A 23,893-nucleotide genomic window follows, 5' to 3' on the forward strand; every position below is an offset into this window, starting at 1 on the left:
GAAGTTCCAAAAATAGCAAGCCAATAACTCTAAACCAAGATTCTTAAATCACTCCTCAAGGATAAGATTGCCTCAAAACGTGGCACCTTTTGTCACGGATGTTTTAATAACAGTGCAAGAGTTGGAATCAACTTAAAGGTTTATCAATTTGTTAAAAATAGAAAGATCATATTTTGATCTTTAATTAAATTAGCTTTTTTTAAAAAAAAAATTAGGGGATTTGAATTACTAGTCATGGAAATAGGCTTTGGAATATCTAGGAGAAAACATGGACAATGAGATTTGAGTGAAGTGATTATGTTCACTCCCTTAACGTTTGTACAGGAAGGGGGTTTAGTTCTTATTCACTATTTTTACCCAAAAGACTATGTCTCTTATTTTCTCTGCACTAATATTTAAAAGTGTATTATTGTAAAGAAGACAGCAACACTCCATATGTTTTTTTTTTTTTTTTTCCTTTGCTGCTATGCTACACTCTTAGCAGAATAAAACTAGACTGTTCAGGAGCACAGGAGACTTGGTTGGAAAGTAGTAAGGAGGACATTCTGATAAAAGGGAAGTGTGTGTAAGGCCACCTGCCCTGTTTGTCAGAATTGTGACTTAGGAGAGACTTAGAGGAACGTCAAAGGCGGTGCCCCTAATTATTCCTTGACCTTTCCAAAGAAGTCTGTGCATATGCAGACCCCTGGCTGTTTACTGGAATCCTAATGCTAAATCCCTAGATTCCCTTGCCTAGAGGACAATGTAAACACATGTGTCCTCCCAAGATTACTCACCCTACGGATTGTATCTGAAGATAAAAATTGCCAAAAGAAGCCTAATGAGGCAGGCAATCTAGGCTGTCTGGCTCCTTCAGCCAGGCCGTCCCTTAGCCTTTTCTTTCACAGTGAAACTGTGTCAGAGTAATCCGTTCATCCATCACTCAGAGACTGCTGCTCTGGCACTAGACACAGAACTTTGAATTGAAACAAAAAAGCACAAGCAATAGTTCCCTAATTATAACAAGGCATGACATGTATAAATTTCAAACTTGATCATTTCCAGTGTCTTTTTCATTACACGTGCCAGATTTTGCATACTGGATAGTTTAGTCCTTTCGGATGGAAACCCCATTAATTAATCTCTGAATGAATTTGCTAAGCCATTACATGGGTTTGAGTAATACCTTCCCATCCTTAAGTAGTATAGTAAAATAGTACAATTTGGGAATTGGATTTCAGTCTTAACTTTATCATTAATCGGCTATGTGATCTGTGGTGTACCCCTTAAACTATCTGTGCATCTGTTTACTGAACTTTAAAGCTGAGACAGAATGCCAATCTCACAGGTTACCATGGGAAGCTTATATAGAATAACATATGTTAAATTCTGCTGCAGAACTTGATCAAAAATACTAATCCTTCTCCAACTCAATGAGAGAGACAAACATACACAAGCAAGCATGCACACACACACACACACACACACACACAAATTCAGAACCTGTCTTCTAAACTATTTTATGCAATTTTGACTAGTATGTTTAAGAAATGCAATAATACTTGGTAAAAAAAAATACTAACTAGTTAAAATGTTCTTTGTTAAGTGAAGGGATGTTGGAACACCATGAAAGTGTCTTACTGATTACTAAGTAATAATTTCCTGTAGAAACATAATATTGTGGCAAAAAATTTTCGAGTAGCTTCTGGGCTTATATGTTTCCTTCTTCTGTGAATAGCTAACCTAGCCTGAGGTGGGTTTACAAAGTCATAATTATAATATCTGACTTTGAGTCAATTATATTTTCTCACATAGTAATTGAAATTTGGAACTAAATTCAAGATTAGAAGTACTTTATATTAATTTTATATATATTTATTTATATTTACTTCATTCTTCTAATGCAGATTTTTTAACTACAAGATCAATTAGTATAGATTAAAATAACTTACTGGGTTACAACCAGAATTATAAAAATGAAGAATAGAATAAAATAAACTTCATACATGTAAATAACTATTTTTCATGAGAATTTGATTTGTTATACATATTTATAATGATGAATACATAAACATAGATCCACAGATATATATTCATGGGGCTATGATGTAAAATATATTCCTTATTATGTTTGTTATTCTAAAATTTTAAAAAGCATTTCTCTTTAATAAAAGAGTCAAATGAAACATCTTTTGAGGCCCCTGAAAAAATTTTCCTTATCAACATATTCTAAGGCTTAGTTGTTAAACTTCCTGGTTAAGTGGAATTGTAGTCGCCTTCCCTCTGTCTTGATAATGATCATTTGGTCTACAAATCTTTCCCTTCATGAATCCCCTGTGCTTTGCAAAAAGCTAACCCAAATCTGTGCAATCTCATTCCACAGTCACAGTAATTGCTCCCAGAGTGGAGAAGTGACCCAGATCAGGGTCTACAATCGGGAGAAGAGTTTTTTTTTTAAAACTTTTCTAGGAGAGCTTAAATATATAACCTTTTCTTTCTCCCTTGGGGTGAATAAAGAAATATATAGCCCCTGGATTTTGTCAGTCATGTCCTGAGACTATAAAAAGAAGCCAGCCTTCTTTTTATTAAGCTTATGTTAATACAGAGGACAATAGTTTTTAACGTCTGGCAAATGACGCTTTTTCTACTCATAGATGGAACATACTTCAATCCGTCTTTTCACTACTCCAGAGAACTGTCATCAGTTCTGTTAGCTCTAATTTTCTCAAAGAGCCAATGCTTCATGATTGCAGGTAGTCTGAAATACTTCAGCCCTTGGGCTTGTCAGCTAAAAGGCAGCGATTTCCTAGACTCATGTTCTCATATGAGAAGTATTCAGATTCCTCACCATAGGCCTTAAAATCCTATAACCAATTTCTATGATCAGAGAGAAATGTTAGCTTCTGCTTCTCTTATGACTTGGATTCCATTTTTATTTATTGCTCCTAAAATTCATCTGCCTTGGTTTTTGCTTTATGGTATGCATTATTTACTCCGTAGTGACTCCTTGTACTCAATTATTCCCTTGTACTCAATGTATTCTGTGTTCATATCCATGGAATAGCTTTACTATCCAGGCAAATTATTCCAGATACCAGCAACAGAAGAAGCACTGACCCTGAACGCTGTCCTGAAATACAGGTTTATTCATCTTCACACGGTTGGGTCACAAGGGTCTTTAAATCTTGAATCTCTATTAGCACCTGCAGGTGCCCTTTAGTATCAGGAAGTCCAAGGTCTGCAGATGGTGGAATCTCTTATGTGAACTGGTTATATAAGCACTTTCCAGCTATTAACCAGCCTAATCTGTCAAAATCCTTCAGTGTATTAAGAGCAGCTTCAAATGAAATTGCAGTTACTGTTACTAAATAATGCTGACAGAGTGGTGTGGTCTGCTCAAAAACAACTCACAGACCCTTGGTTACAAAACATTACTTTTTGTTTAATATATTCCATAGCATTGGTCTGATGGTCTTGTCATACTACAAGAAACCTTAGAGATAAACATGTGGTTAATCCAGAATGGTTGAAAGTGGCTCATGCTAGATAGTCTTTGATGTAAATGTGTGTCTAAACTTATTTTTTAAATTAATTTTCTCTGCACTTTAATCTGAAATTAGAGAAATGAGTGGGGGAAAACAACCCCTTAATGTCACTTGTCTGTTCTATTACGTGGCTGTCCCTTACTTTCTCTTTCTTTATATGTGAAGAAATAAAAATTGAAATAAATTTACTTGTTCAAGATCACAAGGTAGTAATGACACCTGAGTATTCAATTATTTAAAGTTGTTGTTGAACATTACTGTGTCAGAAAGCATGGCCTAGTCTGTACAGTGAGGTGAGGATTTTTTACATAAAATACTGTACTCATTCACTCTGTGGGATTTTCATGTGGATAGTTTGAAAGAGAATACCATTTCTCCATTTCTCCGATCTAAGAGATAGATGGTATCATAATCGTCTCACCTGTGTTAGTCATACTAAAAGGAATTTTAGAGATGGGACCAGAAGTCTTAAGGAATAAACAGGGTCCATGGGAGAGGAATGCATATGTAAAGGGCAGAAATAGCTCCAAGATGCCAAAATGCTTATCTTACTTGTACAGAGGATAGAGAAATGCCACAAGATAAGGGGGTAGGAAGACATACATTCACAAAGGTTAAAGAAAAGTCACAGGATAATGGGAAGAAGGAAACATATTTTCACAGAGGATAGAGGAATGCTGCAAGATAAGAGGGAGAGGAAGTGGGGGCACCACTGTGAGCTTTGGAACTTTGAAACTGATACTATGTAGCAGAGTGACCAATGAGGAAAGCATGGGGGTCCTAAAATTAATGAAAGGTCCAATTAGAGAAGGTCAGGTTCAGACAAAGAGCTATAGCCTTTATAAACCCAGAGACAAAGAGACTCCGAAGATTTTTTGGATTTAGGCTTTTTTTCCCATTAGAGAGAGAGAGCAAGCTTTTACCATTTGGGGGCTCCTCCACAGGGGGTCCCCTTTGGGGATACCCCTGTCCAGACAGAGTTTGTATATGCTTCCAATAAACTTCCACATTTTTATTAAAGGAGCCTTTTTGTCTGCGAGTTTATTCTTCAAATTTCATTGAGCAAGGACCCATGGAAGAAAAGTCTATACCCCAAACCCCATGTCTCAAAACCATGGATATCTTTGACTAGACATATCCTACAAAAATATAATAAACTTCTAGAGAGTCGTGGTAAATCTTGTGTGCAGAGAAGAATAATGCAAATGTGATGGCAGTTATATTTTGTTTAGAAGAATTCAGATTTTTAAAGGCTAATCAGCCTACTACAAATAAGTATATAAACATTGAATGTATGACTCACTTCACCACTAAGTACTGTTAAAGTACAATATTGTATGTTTTCTACTTTATCACATGGAGTTATTGAACCAACTCACCTTAGGTGTTTAGAATCCTACTAGTATATAATAAAACCCTAATATGTAAATCAACCAAACAGCAGAACAACTGGTGGAACGACCGGTTGCTATGATGCGCACTGACCATCAGGGGGCAGGCATTCAACACAGGAGCTGCCCCCTGGTGGTCAGTGCGCTCCCACAGGGGGAGAGTGATGCTCAGCCAGAAGCCAGGCTCACAGGTGGCGAGTGGAGCGCCAGTGGTAGGAACCTCTCCAGCCTCCGCTGAAGACAGGTGGTAAGTAGCGAGGGGTCCTGGACTGTGAGAGTCCCAGACTGCGAGAGGAATGTCCACCTGCGGGGTTAAGCCAGCAGGTGGACATCCCCTGAGGGGTCCCAGACTGCGAGAGGGTGCAGGCTGGGCTGAGGGGATGAATTTTGTGCACCAGGCCTCTAGTTCTTATAATAACAGGATGAGCTTTTAAATCTGATATGTCTATCTATAATACAACCTTTCACACTAGTCTATGCTACTTAAATGTTTAACAGTGTCCTATAAAACAATAATTTGGTATGAAATGTAGAGAATCCACTTTGATAATGAAGTATAATATGCTTCAATTTTGTTGGTTATTTTACTTTCAGTCTTTAATTAACAAAGAATGAGACTATGTTAGTTAAGGCAAATTATAGAAGTAGGTTAAGTGTATTTTATATAGTTCATCCACTATTCCAATGGCCTACAATGCCCTCATCCTAACCTCTAGATTTACTACCCTTTAGTATCTCATAAAGCTTTCCTAATACCAATTCCATACCCTTTATTGTAGCGTCTTCTTTGTGATTTTTTTCTATAGTTTCAATCCTCAGACTCTGGATCAATACTAGCTCACTGATTTGACAAATTATTACCTAGTAATTTGTTAAAAGGGTGCTGTTTTTCTCTTATCCCATCAATCCCTTACACAAGAAATATTTATATTTTAAAACAAGACTTGAAGAAAATGCCATGCTCCTGAAGTGTAGCTAAAATTTCAGAGACTTCTGCATGCTCGTGAAAGGAAACAATTTTGAGCATCAGTTTTCTTGGTGTCATTTTCATCACCACAGACTGGATATTTTAATAACAACCTAACATTGACTCTATAAATGAAAATTCCTTGTTCCAATATGTCAGATCCCAATCCCTGGAATACTTTATTGCTCTGTGTCTGTTTATTGAATGTGTTCCCGCATTAGATTGGTTACCAAATCTAGTCATAGCAAATGCCAAACTATAACAACACTCGCAACACCTCAGCTGCTACTCTACTTTGGCCTAAGTGACCAACCTCTTTTGCCTGAGTCACTGTGATTGCCTCCTAAGCTGTCTGCCTGCTTTTTCACCATCACGTCCCTTCAGTCTATTTTCAGCAAAACTGTCAGACTGATCTTACTCAAAAGTATGTGTGATCATGTTCCTCCTCAGTTAACATATATTTTTCACAGTAAAAGCCAAAGTCCTTGCAAGAACCTCGAGCATCAAGGCTTTATTTCCTCTCTTTTGCAACTTGTCCTGCTCTCTCACTTGCTCACTCAGCTCTGTAACATTAGCCTTCAGGTGTCTCAAACATGTCAAGCACTCTCCTACTTCATGCCTGTTGAATTTGTTCTTCTCTTGATTTTAGTAGCCTCCAGACAAACTCATAGTTGACTATTTCATCCCTCTCAGGTACTTATTCATATGTCAGTTCTCCATAAGGCCCGCTCTGGGCACACTGTGCACTTCCATCATCTTTTCCTGTTCTGTTTTTGTCCTTCGCTACTTTGCAGTGAAAATATGACAATAATTTACAGAAACATTTCTTTATTTTTTAAAGTGAATGAAAATTATTGTAGGAATTGAAATAATGATGCTTCATGGTGCTACCAGAAAGAATTTTAGTTGTATATGTTGCATAAAAGTATATTTTTGGCTTTACAGCTGATATGAAATTTAAAAAAAATATCAGATAAGAACTTTTTTGTGAAATGCCTAATAAGAGCCAAGGCACCCTAAATATACTTAATAAAACTATTTAAGCCAGAAATAACATTTATTTTATTAAGAATAATAACAGAAAAGTAAAGTCTCCATTTAAGTTTTTTTGTTTTTTTTTTTTTTTATGTTTCCTGTGATTATATCACTTTGACTGGAACTATTATTCAATAGAGAAGTCCTTCAAATGTAATTGCAAAGTCACGGACCTACAGGGAAATGGGGATCAAAAGCTCTCATCGCTCCAGATGCTACAAAGCCTTCTCTTCCAGATGCTACCGATTTTACTCCCCAGGTATTTTTAAATTAGGAATCTGTCTTAGCTGGTACAGGAAGACAAGAGGTCAAGCTCAATCAGATGATTCACCTAAACCTATTGAAAAGGGAAAGTGTCTGAGGACTCCTGTTGCTTTTGTAAAGGATTATTTAGTGAGTCCGATTGCTGAGTTTCTAAATATCTCAGCAGTTTGACAAAACCTGATATCTTGACTTGATTAGGCCAGAGTCTGAAAATAGTGAAACCTTTATCAGAGAGTCTGAAATCACAGCAGCTGCTCAGAAATACTGATTACTGCTTACTGTGGCAAAAGCAGAAGTATAGCTGCCCTGACTAGAATGCCACCATTACATGTTAAGGACTGACTTTTCAGCAGAAACCAAGGTGACATACTTAGATTCCTGTTCCTAAACTATACTGATAATTACTTATGACGGTAACTTTAGAGCATATATATATATGTATATATTTCTGTCTGAAAAGAATAAAAAGAATGAAAATCATTATATCTATGTCTTTCCTTGGTTTGTTGTTGGTATTGAGTTTATCAAACAAAGCCATATCAAAACAATTTTATACATACAAATTTCATTGGGCTGCATTGTTTCTTTCTAACTAAGAAGGAGCTAATTACTGACAAACATCGAAGGTTGCTCTTAGATATCTGTATCCAACGAATGTGAGCAGAAACCAGGGTATATATGTTTATTGACCCTTTATTCTAGAACACTGTCAAGTATTCCATGTCATTATTAGGGCAACTCAGTAATGCTAAAATTAAACTCAGACCTAGTCATATGAGAAATAAATTCTCACAGAATGAAAGGAAGGAGTGGAGGAGAGATGATACAACAGATAAATAAATTGCAGTAAATGTTTGTTAAAATTGCTGTGGCTATTTAAGGATCCAAGTGAGTTATACTTTTCACAAATGAGTAGCATTATCTCTAGCAGAGCCTCAGTAGTGTATGGCCACAAACAAGCTGTCTTGACCTCAGTCCAAGTTACATAACCTCTTTGTTTCTTCATGTTCTCATCTTTGATATGATGAGAACTGGTATAAATCAATCAAACAATAGGAAAAAGGATATCAATTTTCAGAGCTAGATGTTATGAAAACTGCATGAAATAATATTAAATAATAAGGATAATATGAAATATGACTTTTATAGTTGTTGATATATGGGAATAAAATATCCACAAAAGGACTTATTGAAAGGTCTAAATAAGATAATACCCTTAAGATATTGAAGAGGCTCAAGACAGTTTTAAAAAATCTCTAAATTTCCATATTTTATTGCTCTGAAATTTAAATTGTTATGAGGAACTCTCAAATTATACTGAAAAGTTGATAATAGCATTGTGGATATGAAACAAAGGATATTTCACTGTATTAAATGCTATTTAGAACTTAAAATTTTTCTACAAATATCTCAACTACTTATGATTATCATAATGAAGGAAGTCATTCTAGGACTGTTAAAGTACAGATTCTGAAATTCTAGGAAAATGTGTTTTTTAAATGATTTTTTAAAAGCTGAAAAAATAAAATGCTTTAAAATAGAAATAAAAACTTTATGCATATTTTCTAGTGTATTTTAAAGTGGAGAAAAATATAAAACAAAATACAAACATGTAAATTAAAAACTATAAACAATAATATATGAAAATAAAAATTGCATTATCTATGCTTTACTCTTTTAGCTTAGAAATATACTCTAGAAACTTTATGTGAACAAAGTAATTTTTTTCTAATAAGTATTTACCTAGTATGAACAAGATTTTGCCATCTGAATGATGTCTATACATTTGAGAAGACAGAAAAGCAAGGTAGACAGGGACAGGACCACAGGGGCTGGAAGTGGAGTGTTTGCAGACACGGGCAGAATACAACTTGCTGACCGAGCCTTGTTCAGAGAAAAACCACAGAGATAGACAAAATGACCTAGAACTAGATCTTGCTGGGAGGGGAAGATTAGACCCAGCTAGGCAAAACTGCTAAAGCAACCCAGCTGGGCAGGAAAAGGGGGCACCGTGAGAACCCGAGCTTTATAATGTATGGATGTTGCTAAAACAGGCAGCTTGCAGATAACCAATCACAAGGCAGTGAGGTGTATAAACCAATCCTTAGGATGTTTCTAAGTCAGAATTATTTGAAAGGACCAATCAGGAGCTAACAAGGCATGTATATACCCCTAGATAAAAAAGCACAGCTTCCTCTCTCCCTCCCCTCTTCCTCCCCCTCTCCCTCTCCCTCCCTCTCCTCTTCTCTCTCTCTGTCTCCCTCACCCTCTCCCTCTCTCTCTCCATCTCTCCCTCTCCCTCTTCATCTCCCTCTCCCTCTCCCTGGCTAGTCCTGAGTTCCAGAGGAAACGTGCTCCCCTGTGCCCACATGGCTTACGGCCATCTGGGACCCCACACATGGACTAATAGACTTTAATTCGCTTGGATGCTGAACTACACCAGCTGCCACATGGAGCAGAAGCTCCGGACACTGGCTGCCCCTGGAACCCCAGCTGCACCTTTTCCAGGACTAGCTTCTCTCAATAAACTTTGCTTCTGCTGTTTTTGTCTGGAAATCCATTCTTTGGTTTTGTGAGCCAAGGAACTCAAACCACCACATTTTGGTTTCACATTGATCTTTATAAACGTTAGGGCCCTTAACACCTTTCAAAAATTCTGATAATATTAATAATGCATTCCTTGTGTTGGTTCTCCATTTTTTCTAACATCTAAAAATTTCAGTAAATTTCATTGAGTGGTTTATGAGTTGATTCTCTAATCAAAAGATCACAAATTAGTTGGATTAGGAGAAAAAAATATATATATATATATGAAAGGTAAAAATGTGTTATGTGATCTACAGTAAAGATTAAGTGATATTTCATAACAAGACATGATAGGCAAAATTTTAATCCTACATTCATGTTTTAAAATGCTTAGGTAATGGTGAAGTTCATATTAAGATTTAAATTTTGCCTGGCCAGTTTGGCTCAGTGGATGAGCATTGGCCTATGAACCAGGAGGTCATGGCTCAATTCCCGGTCAGGGCATATGCCCAGGTTGCGGGTTCAATCCCCTGTGTGGGGTGTGCAGGCAGCAGCCAAGCAATGATTCTCTCTCATCATTGATGTTTCTATCTCTCTCTCCCTCTCCCTTCCTCTCTGAACTCAATAAAAATATATTTTAAAAAATAAAATAAATTTTAATAGACTTTGGAATTGATATAGTGGATAATATATTTAATTTCTAAAGTCTACCTAAAATTTGAAAAGATCATTTTATTGGCCCATAGAGCACAGAAAAAAAGTTCACATTGCTAACTGGTAAGTACAATTTCTATAGTAATTTTTTTTTGTTTCATCTTGTGCAGCACTTTTTCATTTTTTATTTTCTTCTCTTTTTATTAAAATATTTAAAAATTTTTCATCATTTGGTTTCAGCAATGAAAGGCATGAAGAATAAAATGTTGTTAATTTGTCTTGAAACATTTGAGTAATTCAGATTTGTATTTATTAGAAATCAGCTCTGAACAGCTAAATGGCCACTATTTTTTCTTAAGTAGAGTCCTTGAAGTCCACAGTAAAATAGAAAATATTTTATAGATAAAGCTTCAAAAATGTAATAGAAAAAAAAAAAGATGATATTTGCCAATTTTAATAAGATAGCATTTAGGAATCTTAGAATATGCAGAGGCAGGATCCTTGCCCCACCACACCCTCACCAAAATAGTAATGTTTTGCTCTATTCCAAAGAAGCAAAAGTTAATTTGACAACTGGCTTTGCTATATTCCTCATGCATATCAGATAGCTATTATACTCTAGACAGCTTTCTGCAATATGTATATAAAGCCATCATACCTCATATTGCAAAAATTAGTTCCACCTGATTATATTTAAAAAATTTAACTTAAGTGCATAATTTTATAATGTTACAAGTCAAAATGATTTTCTACTAATATGTAGTAGTGATAAATTATTTATTTCAGAATTGTACATTTTTCAGGATCATTTTTAAATGATTCCATTATCAATTAATTAAATCAGGAAATTGTCAATAGGTTTCTGGTTGTAATAATATTAAGTCATTTGGATTAAACTTTTGATTGACTATTTCTAAAAAGGAAATATCCTTAAAGTACTGTCTTAACTTTATTGCAATTACATTTCCCTAAGAAAATTGTGTGAAATGCTTTTTCTGTCATAACTATAACATATATCTGATTTTTGAAAATGTCATAGATTTATTTTAATTGTAAGAAAGAAAAAAATTATCTTTTAAATGTCAAGAATTATTAATAGAACATTTTAACAGCTAAATGGCAAATTATTACCTTCATAAATCAATATGAAATCTACAGAAAAAAACAATTTTCTTATGAATTTTTCTTACTTAGCTTTAGGTCCTATGTTTTGAAGTTGTGGAGTTTTCAAGAGATTTTCACTTTGAATAAATTATGACATATTGTGTATGATTTTAGTTACCATTGGGATCAAATTTTTAACTTAAAAAATTGGATTCTTCAAATAAGAATAATAATCCCAACAGAGTTAAGTGTTTACTGTAACATGGTACTGCAGTTAATCCAAACATCAGTTTCTCTTCCCCTTTCTGGCACAGAGAAGAACTTAAATTGTCTGCTCTATTTAAATTAGGCCACAGCTAAATGGCTTGTTTTTGACAATGAGTATGAGCAAAAGTAATAGCTCTGTCTTCTGGGTAGGAGCATTTTATTTTTCATTCTTGATTCTCTAGATCTAGCCTATGTAAGCATGTAAGGGAATGCTTATAAGGAAGTGTCCCTGAGACCAAAGGAATATAAAATGAGAAGATAACCCTTGGAAGATTGAGAATGCTTGAGACTGAGAAACATCCTTTATCCATTTATTGTGATTTGTTATCACAATGTAGCCAATCTATCCTAATATACATGACATCAGAATAATTTCATGGTTAATACAATTACCTCAGTTAGTATATTGCAATTATATCAAGAATCAAAGTCAAATTCCCCTTAATTCATCACAGAATTTGAAAATGGCCTTGTCTCCATTTTTTCTTGTATAAAATGTGGGATAAATTAGTATTTATTATTCATAATTATTATGTAGGAATTCAATGAGATTTTCTTTTTGGAGCTTTTTAGATTATACTAAATGTGATAAAACCCTAATAACTTTTACTTAGTGAAATGACTCCATGGCAATGTCCTTCTCACCTTAGTTAAATGTAAAAGAACATTTAAAATGTAGGCAATATTAAGAATTTTAAATAAGTTTAAAATAAAGAAAAAGGTAAAGTAGAAATGTAGTGGTTCCATTTACTCAGAAGTACTGTTTAATTTTCTGTTGCTGTGAAACAAACCACACTAAGTCTCAGTGGCATACAACATGTTCTCATGATTATCAATGTAGACTGGGTTCAGCTGAGCAGCTGTTGTCCCAGTCTTGTGATGTTCACTTGTGTGGCTGCATTCAGCTGGTGCATGGGCTGTGCTCACCTGAGACTTTGGGATGGATGAGCTTTTCTCCCGCTCTATTAGTTTTCTCTACATTGTCTCTCCACAAGCCCTCACCACAGGGTAGCCAGAATAATTGCTTTGTGGCTCAGTTTCTCAAAACTCTATTTTACTCATGCATTTCAAGTGCACAAAAGCAGAAGCTGCCATGGCTTCATAAGACCTGGGTCTGATACTTGAACAGTATCACATTTGGAATATTCTATTGGTTAAAGTAAATCACAAGCCACAACCAGAACTCATATAAGAATCTATAACAGGACATGCGTATCAAGATGTGTAGTTCACTGGGGGCTAAACTAAAAATTTGTCACAGACAAATTAATTCATTGAATATTTATCAATCATTTATCCATCATTTTCCTATTTCAGATAGGAGAACATATTAATGGGGAAAAAGACAAAGATTCCTGATTTTATATATTTTACATTTTAGTGAGGACAAACAATCATTAAATACACAAATAGGTGAAAAATATAAGTTGTCAGCAGAGGTTCATCTTTACTGATGCATTACTGCAGCATCTACAATGTTCACATACAAATGCGAATCTTGTTAGCCTGACTTTTTGAATGCCAGAGAATACACATTATACCTATTTCACCAAATGCCAGGACAAGATCTAAAAATATTGACAAGGGGGGGGGGGAGTTAATGTTTTTCTATTCTTATTTATCACAGTACACAAAATTACTTTAGATCAATAATAAAAGCAAATTATATCTAAAAATAACATACACAGGATGTGAGACATAACCCTGCAACACAGCATCTATTGTTATTCAAAATATATTACATTTACAAATAAGCATTTATTTCCATTTTTCAAATGATGATTGTGCAGAAAAGAATTAACATAGCAGGTTTTAGGCTGATGTTCTTGGGAAGGACTGTGCATAAAGTTGTTTGTTAGCTGGCACTTGATGACTTGGAGTTGGGGAAGGGCTCCTGAGTGGCTCATGATACTTAGACTGTGCAAACAGTATGGTTTATACTTAACACGTACACCTTTTGAAAGTCTGAAGTTTTGGTATGTACAAAGTAGAGAGTGACTACATGACCAGCCCCAATAAAAACCCTGGGCACTGGGTCCAGTAAGCCTCCTTGTGTTAGAAATAAGGCAACCGCCCCCCCTTCCTCCCCCCCACACACACACACCAAGCCAGTGGTCCTGGTAAAACACAAAACATACTCAGGAGCCAGGCAGCAAGGCAAATATCTTTACTTCTACATAGAAGGGTGCACACACATGGTCTGGAAACATGCGCACACCAAGCAGGTGGTCTGCTCGGGATTTATAATCCCTGACATATGTGACCTGTCCCTTGCTCTTGATTGGAGCTCAGGCACACAGTCTTTCGCGATTGGCTAATTCAAAAGGAAGGGCTGGCCTTTGCCGTTTCAAGATGGCAGCACCCAGGGGAGCTGCAAGCCATGTGGCCAACATGGTGGCTGCTAAGTCAGGCAGTCCAAAATGGTGGCTGTCTAAACTGTTCTTTGACAGAAAAAGATGACTTGTTTATTCTCACACTCGGTAGACAGTATTTCACATGTGTTGTCACACCTTCATTGTTAAAACAAATAAGCATGTCCAATGTGACTAATACTAGGATAGAACTCTTGGAAGCTTGTGATTGCTTTCCTCTGAAGTTTTCCCCATGTTCCTTTTCCCTTTGCTACTTTGTTTTGTACTGTGTTGCTGCAATTAATTGTAGCCATAAATATGAATGACAAGATGCTGTGTCCTGTGTGTTCTTCTAGAAAATGTTCAAATCTGAGGTGGGACCACTGACACAAAGACACTGAGACTCTGAGAAAGTAACTTATTTTTCCTCCCCGTTGTGTCTAATTCCAGAGATTTTAATGATAAGAAAACTTACAGTCAATTGGAAAATAGTATTGAGCAGACTAGTGTTAGTATTAACATTACTTTGAAGGGGGATAACAAATACTTAAAGCAGTGTTATGGCTGTCATAAGCCTCAGTTAATCATGAACAAAATTTTATTAATTGAGTTGTATCAATAAAATGGATAACCCATATCAATATCTTATCATTTAAAAATCATAAACCACATTTCCTCTTCTTTCACTTTTCCCAGAGCATTTAAAGAATATTAAGTAAACGAAATAAACTGATGAACAAAATAGATCCAGAGACATAGAAGATGGAACAGACTGGAATCTCAGAGGAGAGGTGGGGGTGGGTGAGTGGGAAGAGATCAACCAAAGAACTTGTATGCATATATGCATAAGCCATGGACATAGACCATAGGGAGGTGAGGGCCTGGGGTGAGGGGCAAGATGCAGGCTAGAAGGGGTCAATGGGGGAGAAAAGGGGACATGTGTGATACATTCAACAACAAGGATCTTTTGTTAAATGACCTAAAAAAAACTATTTAGGAGGAATTTAAAGGGTCCTATTACTGATTTACATAAACTTTAATGTCAAAGAAAGCAGAGACATTCCTTTTCCTAGTGTTCTTTTATTTATTTATTTAATACACATTTTATTGCTTATTTTTTAATTTTTGCTCAATCCCTCCACACCGCCCCCAGCACTGCCCCTCCACTGCAGCTGTCTGCCTGCTCTCTGTCTGTCTGTCTCTATTTTGTTTGCTAGTTCATTAAATTCCCACAGAGTGAAACCATATGGTACCTGTCTTTCTCTTACTGGCTTATTTCACTTTTTAAATTTTTCTAACGTAATTCTCCCTGAACAGGAATAGGGAAGAGTACATGATGTAATCTTGGTCTTTCAGTTAATGAAGTTCTTTCACTCTACTTAAGCTCAGTTTTGTCTAAATTCTCTTTTACTCTTTTTTATCTGAAGTCATTCATCTTTCCAGGTATGGTAAGCCTGGGCAACACCTATCCTGCGACCTATAGATATCAGCTAATCCTTATACACACAGAGATCAGAAGAAGCATGATTGCATCAACAAGACCTAATGTCAGCAGACAACCCCGGGCACATAGAGTATCAGGTCTCAGTAAAGTTACTGATTACATTGTCCCTGTGCTGGCTGGTGGGAAAGGACAGGAAGTAACAATCTGTGGAACAGGAAGGTCTGTGAGAGGACGGAGAGACCAAACTAAAAGAGAAAAACAAGCATCTGCTTTAGAATGTGTCCTTGGACTAATTTTATACCCTGTGTGCTCATTCTGTCAATAATTAAAGAAGGCCTTTGATAATTAAGTAACTATGGCCTAACAATTTAAATTAAAACTTGTTGACAGTTTAATATTTACTTTCAATTATGATTTATGCATTTCTTGTTAAATAAATATTTGTAAAGTAACTACATTTTGCCAGGTATTAAGAAGACTCTATTAAGCAGACAGTATAATTCTCTTAACCATGTATTAACTTTAAAGGATTAAAATATATTCTTTGGACATAAATTATTTGACTGTTATTAAAATAGTCACACAAAAGTGTTCTGCTTTTATTCTGGTGGATGGTGGTGAGAAAAGAATTATGCTTTTCTTCATAAAAAATTAAAAATACTTTTTAGTTTGTTTTTGATATGCTACAAGTGCATTTTTTAAGAAGAACAGAAATTCCTTTTTATGATACACAGAAATAAATGTGAGTGATGCGACAGTTTATAATTAATACAACCTTGATTTAGAGTTATTAACCAAGTATTGGATTTTGTTCAGAAATTTAGACATAATACCAGGCTCTTGGATTATGAGTATTTGCCATCATGCATTATTCCATAATTGAGGTCACTGGGCTTATAAAATGTACTCTGTCAAAATTAATTCACTAATGCTATATCTAAAATCCTTTTTGCTCTTGGAAGTTGTAATTAAAATCTGTGAATTAACATCAACAAAAAACTTTGTTTACTTTCTTTTTTCTTCCCATACCACTAATGTCCCCCTAAATCTATATTTTTTTAACATATATGCTTATTTCTTGAAATTCTTGAATTGAGTATTATTTTTGTAGGTGTAAATGCAAACTATGTAAGTCATAAGGTTGAATATTAAAATTGGTTACTACATTTGAAGGGAAAATTAAAAGATTAAACTCTTCTGATTATTATTTATGTTTAACTCTTTGACTTGTAATTATAGAGAGCATTTTAGTTTACTACAATGTCATCATTTAATTTAGAAATTTGTTTTTCATTTCTAGAGAAAGTATGAAGAATTTATGTCTTTCACTTTGCACTTAATTCTATTATTCATAATGTTTTTGAAAACTCTATACTAGTGTTAAGCTAATGTTCAAATAAACCATTTGATAAAACCTTTATTATTGTTATCATTTTAATAGTTTATTAATTAGACTCTTGCTCAATCTTTTTTGATTAATATAGTCATTCAGACATAATTACAAATTTTCAATTCACCATGCTATTTAAACTTTAGTAAACTCAAAAATGTCAATTACAAACTAACATATAGGAATAATTGGGAAAATGATCATTCTCTATTTGTTGCTATGCATGCCATTTGCAATGTGACTTCAAAATCTACCATTAAGAGAAAAGTCTATTTCCTCACCCTTTGATTCTAGACTGGTGGTGTACTTTTCTTTGCCAAAGGAAATCTGAGAAGTGATGTAATGTATGTTCCAAGTTTAGGCCTCAAGAGTCTTCACACACTTTCATTCTTTATTGAAACTACCAGGAGAACAAGCCTGAGCTAGCCTGTTAAAAGATGAGATTATAGGTGGATCAGAAATTATCTAACTGGGAGCATTACAGAGCAGTCAGCCCACAACCAAAATATTAGCTCACAGCAGCCACAAGAGTGAGCTCAGATGAGATCCAAAGAATCTGCCCTTGGAATGTTCACACGCCTGGCTGATCTGCAGGCTAGTGAGACATAATAAATGTTTTTGTTTAAGTAACTAAGATTTGTAGTAATTTATTGTAGAATAATAGTTAACTGATATGGCTAGGACATAATTTTGCATATATAATAAAATAAGAACAAGTTTAGAAAATTGTTTTAGAAATAGGTTTTTTAAGTACTAGTGTGAGACCTTACTGACACATTTGTTATAGTACTAATGAAGTACAAGTATTAATAAATTGAATTAGAATAGATTTTAGAGAAGGGAAATTCTGGCAGAGACGTAAAATACATTAAAAAATTAAATGTTTACAATTAAAAACCAATAAATAAAACTAAAAAGTAAATAAATATGTTTAAAATAAACACATTTGACAAAATTGGGGAGATAATTCATGAAATGGAGAACTGGAGGAAAGAAATGTTCAGAATGAAGAAAAAAGTTAGGAGTCATTAAAGATAGAATCAAAGGAGAGACACACTTTTTGGAGAACCAGAAAGAGAGGAGGAAGAAAATAAGTACAGAACCAATATTTGAAAAGGTGTTGCTTGGTAGTTTAACTAAAGTCCATAAAAATCGTTAAACATCAAGTTATCAATTTAAAAATCACTGTAAGTCATATCAGGATAAATAATAATATTAAAAAGTGAAGGCATACTATTATAAAACTATTAAAAATAAAAACTAATTGTTTTTAACAATAATTAATTTTCAAATAAATAAACTGCTTTTTATTATATAACTTATTAAAGAAAATATTTTAAACAGAAGGACATGAATTGAAACACATTTGTTCATGACTCAAAAGTTATGTTTTCCACTGTACTCTATTTCCTTACTTCATGTATTTAGAATTGTCCCAGATGAATTGCCCCTAGACAATTTATTTAATTTTACCTAAGCTAAATAAATCACAAATTTGCCTTTAGTGTTTTCATATTTTTTTGTTGTTGCAGTTAGTTTGAAATTCTATCTTCTAATTGTAGTGATTACCACTTACCATAAAATTGTATGCAGAGAGTTATCTAATAAGTGCTGTGGGTAACTTTTATGTCATTTATACAAGGGAATCCTATATAATAAAAAGCTAATATGCTAATTAGACTCAAGAGCAGAACGACCGTCCAGAGGACCTTCCAGACGACCATCCGAATGACCTTCCGATGATGCCAGGGCTGCAAGGGCCAGCTGAGGCAGTCAGGTCTGCAAGGGCTGACTAAGGCTGCGAGGGGCTGCGAGGGCTGGCCAGAGCTGTGAGGGCAGAGCCCCTTGCATGAATTTCATGCATCAGGCCTCTAGTTTTATATAATTTGCAGTAAAAGAGTCACAAAATGCTGGGAATAATTATATAGGGTGAGAAGGTGAGATAAGGATGAATCCATGGTCTTAGACACAAGATGGCCACCACAAGATGGCCACCCATCGTTCAGTAAATCAGTAGTAACACTCAATTAGGCATATATATATATATATATATATATATATATATATATATATACATATCAGTAATTAGAATTAGTTAATATACAATGATATCAGGGTTTAGATATCATTGTATATTAACTAATTATTTTTAAGAGTTGTCCCCTGGTGGTCAGCATGCTCCCACAAGGGGTCTACTCTTAAATGTGTGAATACATAAAATCCTGATAACAAAAAGCCTTTTCAAAAGTGAAAGAAGTTTGAGTAAATATAAAAATTCTGACAATTGCATTTGTACAGGCAAATACCTTTTGGAAAATATATCCATACTAAGACAATTTGGAAAAAAAAATATTTTAAAGGTATTTTTACCTTTGTAAGACTTTAGTAATGGTTCTGTAAAAGTAGCTTACCAATATTAGGGAATATTCACCATAAACAGTCTATTGAAAAACAGGATGGGTGAGATTACTTTAATTATTTTCACACACTTCTTTAAATATATTAATGTAGTAAATGCTTTAGAATGTTTATGTTTATATCATACTAGTGGCCTGGTGCACGAAATTCATGCATGGGGGGTGGGGTGTGGGGGGTTGTTCCTCAGCCCAGCCTGCACCCTTCCCAATCTGGGACCCCTTGAGGGATGTCCGACTGCTCATTTAGGTGGGATCGGGCCTAAACAAGCTGTCGGACATCCCTCTCACAATCCAGGACTGCTGGCTCTCAACTGCTCGCCTGCCTGCCTTCCTGATTGCCCCTAACTGCTTCTGCCTGTCAGCCTGATCACCCCCTATCCACTTCCCTGCCAGCCTGATTGATGTCTAACTGCTCCCCTGCCAGCCTGTTTGCCCCCAACTTCCCTCCTCTGCCGACCTGCTCACCCCTAACTGCCCTCCCCTATAGACTTGATCACCCCCAACTGCCCTCCTTTGCAGGCCTGGTCCCTCCCAACTGCCCACCCCTGCTGGCCTGATTGCCTACAACTACCCTCCCTTGCAGGCCTGGTCCTCCCAACTGCCCTCCCTTGCTGGCCATTTTGTGGTAGCCATCTTGTGTCCACATGGGGGCAGGATCTTTGACCACATGGGGGCAGCCATCTTGTGTGTTGGAGTGATGGTCAATCTGCACATTACTCTTTTATTAGATAGGACTAGAGGCTTGGTGCATGACATTCATGCACTGGAGGGGGAGGTCCCTCAGCCCAGCCTGTGCCCTCTTGCAGTCCAGGACCCCTCAGGGGATGTCCACTTGATGGTTTAGGGGAGCAGGCCTAAGCTGGCAGGTGGACATCCCTTGAGGGGTCCTTAGCACTGCCGTGGAGGCGAGAGAGGCTCCTGCCACCGCCACTGTGCTCCCCAGCCATGAGCCCGGCTCTGGCTGAGCGTCGGTCCCCCTGTGGGAGCATGCTGACCACCAGGGGGCAACTCCTAATTTGAGTGTCTGCCCCCTGGTGGTCAGTGCACATCACAGAGACCAGTCACTCTGCCGTTCAGTCGATTTGCATGTTAGCTTGTTGTTATATAGGATAGCAAAAGGTATGTATCAAATCCATCCCATTCATACCTAGTAAACAATCATAAGACATTAACATATTTTTAAAACATTTAAAAATATAACCATTAAAGATAAATACATTAGATATACTCTAAGTAAATAGATTATATCTCCAAATAAAACAGAGTATGTAAAATTATGCTGAATTAAACACTTCACAACTCACACACAAATAAATAAATAAATAAATAAATAAATAAATAAATAAATAAATAAATAATATAGGTGAAAGACGTGTTTATTTGACATCACTTTACTATGGCATAAATGTAATATTTAATAAAAAGCAATGCTTCTTTTAGATGACAATGAATCGTCTCAAAGCTTTATTACTTAATTGAAAGGAAAGATTTTATTTCACTCAATTTTGTCTGTTGGACAAAGCAACTCCACAGGTTATTAGTTTAGTAGTCACTATTTCAAATTCTAAAAAATCACAATAGCTTTTGTACATCTGTCTTGACAAGTGTTTAAAGTCAGAGGGAATTAGTAAAGATTGTATTATAGAATGTGGAAGTCCAAAAAATTCTCAGATTTCAGCAAATTTCTCACCACTTGATATAAATAAAGCACAGCAGAGGATTCCTTTTTATCACCTCAGGGAACAGAGAAGCCACACTCAGAAGAACTGTTCTTTTGGGACTGCATCCAAGAAAGGCAGACAAATCTACACTATTAAAAAAAAAAAAAAAGAAGTTCAGAGAGCTCCTGCTCATACATTCACACTTAATGAATCCAATTTTAGCAACATCCCTATTAAAACGAGAACAAACCACCTGAAGCTTTTACTTCTCACCCTCTTCATTCTTCTGTCTCTTTATTTGAGACTTCCATTTAGAGTTTTGGATAAAGTTCAGCTTCAGCTAATTTAGTGTGCAGCGTTTGGTACATTATCGCAAAGTGTATTTGCAAACAGTCACTGTAACCCACTTGTTCTCGAACCCCTGGGAATAGGTACTACTTGCAAATTTGCTTTCCCAAGAGATACTCCTGGATAAATGTTCTCATCATTATAATGGACACTTATGTTCTTCCTTATCTATAGTCAACAACTATCCTTTAGTTTAAATAAAACTTTTGCAGTTTAAATTAACAAGAAGAATACGTGAAGACAATTACATTAAGGACAGAAAATGGCAAACTTTTATGGATTTGCTAGAGAAATACATCATGGGTACCTACTATGTATCGGGGTGTTTTATATTCTTGAAATACAACAAAACAATCATAACTCTTGCTCATCTACAGACATAGCAGACATCACAAGGAAAAAGAAATCTCTCAATAGGAACATGTAGAACATTGTCAGACGTTTCTGACTTAAATTGTTTTGGAAAGCTCTAAATGTGTTTTAAGCTGAAGCAAAACATGAAATGCTTGATGCTCATAAAGCATCGTTCTCTCTCCTCCATGGTTAGGGTGAAAGCAAAGAGAGCAGCATGGAGACTGTTATGAAGGTCCAGGTAACAGAATGTAGTCGTCTTCAGAGAGTGGATTACTAGGTTAGTAGGGTAAAATTATAAAGTGTTCAGACTCAATATAATCATGTACAGAGCAGTCTCTTAAGATGCTAAAATGAGACTTTAAAATATATTTATCGCCCTAATAGGTGTGTGAGGATTTGAGCAGTACACAAATTACCAAATAAAGTAATATTTTAAGCTAGAGATGTATATAAGTCATTGCTTAACTTAAATCTTTAAAATAATAACTTTAAGCTACATGGAAGAGCATTGTTAAAATTGCCATTATGTGATTCTTTTTTCATACAAGTATCATTAGTGTAAAACAAAAAGGATAAGTAATAATCAGTTATTTTTGAAACCATACTACCTTTGAAGTATGACTATAATCATATTTTAAAAGCCCCCAATATGAAAAAATATGAGTTAAGACTTTTATAGTCTTGTGTTTATAAAATATATCTGTGTGTACAGTTAAGTAATATTCAAAGGATGAACTCCTTAGACTTGCATAACTATTTTCAAAATACATAATTTTAGCATACAAAAAGTTCTATGTATCACACGGTTTAGAGTAATAAAGAAATAGTTGGAAATATCTATTCAATTACATAAGTACAGGAGTCTTAGATACTTTTTACCTTATAATTTAGGAAACTGGACACAATAGAATTCTTTAACAAACAAATGAATACAACATTTTAATATTCTATTTGTAAAGGACTATAGAGATTGTGAGCAATTATTTGGCATGTACTTAATAAACTGGGACAAATTTCCATTCATTAAAAATGACAGTTTATTAAAATGGTAAGAAGTTTGGACTAATACCTTTTATAATATAGCCTTTACTAATTTTCCTGACTTAAGCTTTTGTAAATTCTAATCATCCCATTCCTTGGTATTTATGTTCACATAAAAAAATTATGCATACATTTTCATAGATTTGTTTGCAATAGCCTCAAAGTGGAAACAACCCAAATATCAATCAAGAAATAAATACATAAACAAATTGAGATATATCCATAAAATGAGATACTACTCAGGAATAAAAAGGAATAAATGATTAATATACAAAAAAAAAAAACAGGCAAAATGAGTACATAATGTAAGAGTCGTCTTATATACAATTATGTAAAATGCAAACTAATATATAATGACAGAAAGAAACTCAATGGTTGTGGGGATCAGAGGTCAGCGTGGTCTGTATGAATTATATTGGTGGACATATTCATTAATTTGATTGCAATGTTCATATCAAGCATTGATGAATATATCAAAATTCATCAAATTGTACAGTTTAAATGTGTACAGATAATTGTCCATCAATTAAACATCAATAAAATATTAAAATGAGTCATTAATCAACATGTCAAGTAGTACTGAATGGAAGTAATTATAAATGAGGTAACAAGAGGAATTATGAAGAAGAATGATCATATTAATTAAAAATTACTATATAAATGGCAGCTATAGTAAATAACACAAAATATCAATTATTATCATACTATATATGCTTACTTTGCTACAAATTATACTTTTCTTGTTTTTTCCTTGCTTAATATCCAGCTAAGGGGGAATTGTTAAACTTTTTAATGCAGATTCTTAATTCTGTCAACAGTAACAAATGGGGTGTGGATAAAAGCTGTTTGGGATTTTTAAACCACATTACCTTCTCATCTGTCCTTCATTACTTAAATAAAGAAAACAATATAAATACACTACATGAACACTCATACCTTAGCTTTATTATTAGCAAAACATTTAAATCAACTTAACTATCATTGATATGGTCCTAAAAGCTGCTCATAAGATATTTAAGAAATTGTTCTAAATATAAAAACTTAAGTTCACTTGCAGTCAATAGGCAGTCTACACTGAAAAGTTTCAAATGGCATCAGAAAAGACATATTGAAAGAATAGTGAAATATGGTTATAGGTAAATAGAGTAAATTTTG

Source organism: Eptesicus fuscus, chromosome 8 (assembly GCF_027574615.1).
Source record: "Eptesicus fuscus isolate TK198812 chromosome 8, DD_ASM_mEF_20220401, whole genome shotgun sequence".
Classification (NCBI taxonomy): domain Eukaryota; kingdom Metazoa; phylum Chordata; class Mammalia; order Chiroptera; family Vespertilionidae; genus Eptesicus; species Eptesicus fuscus.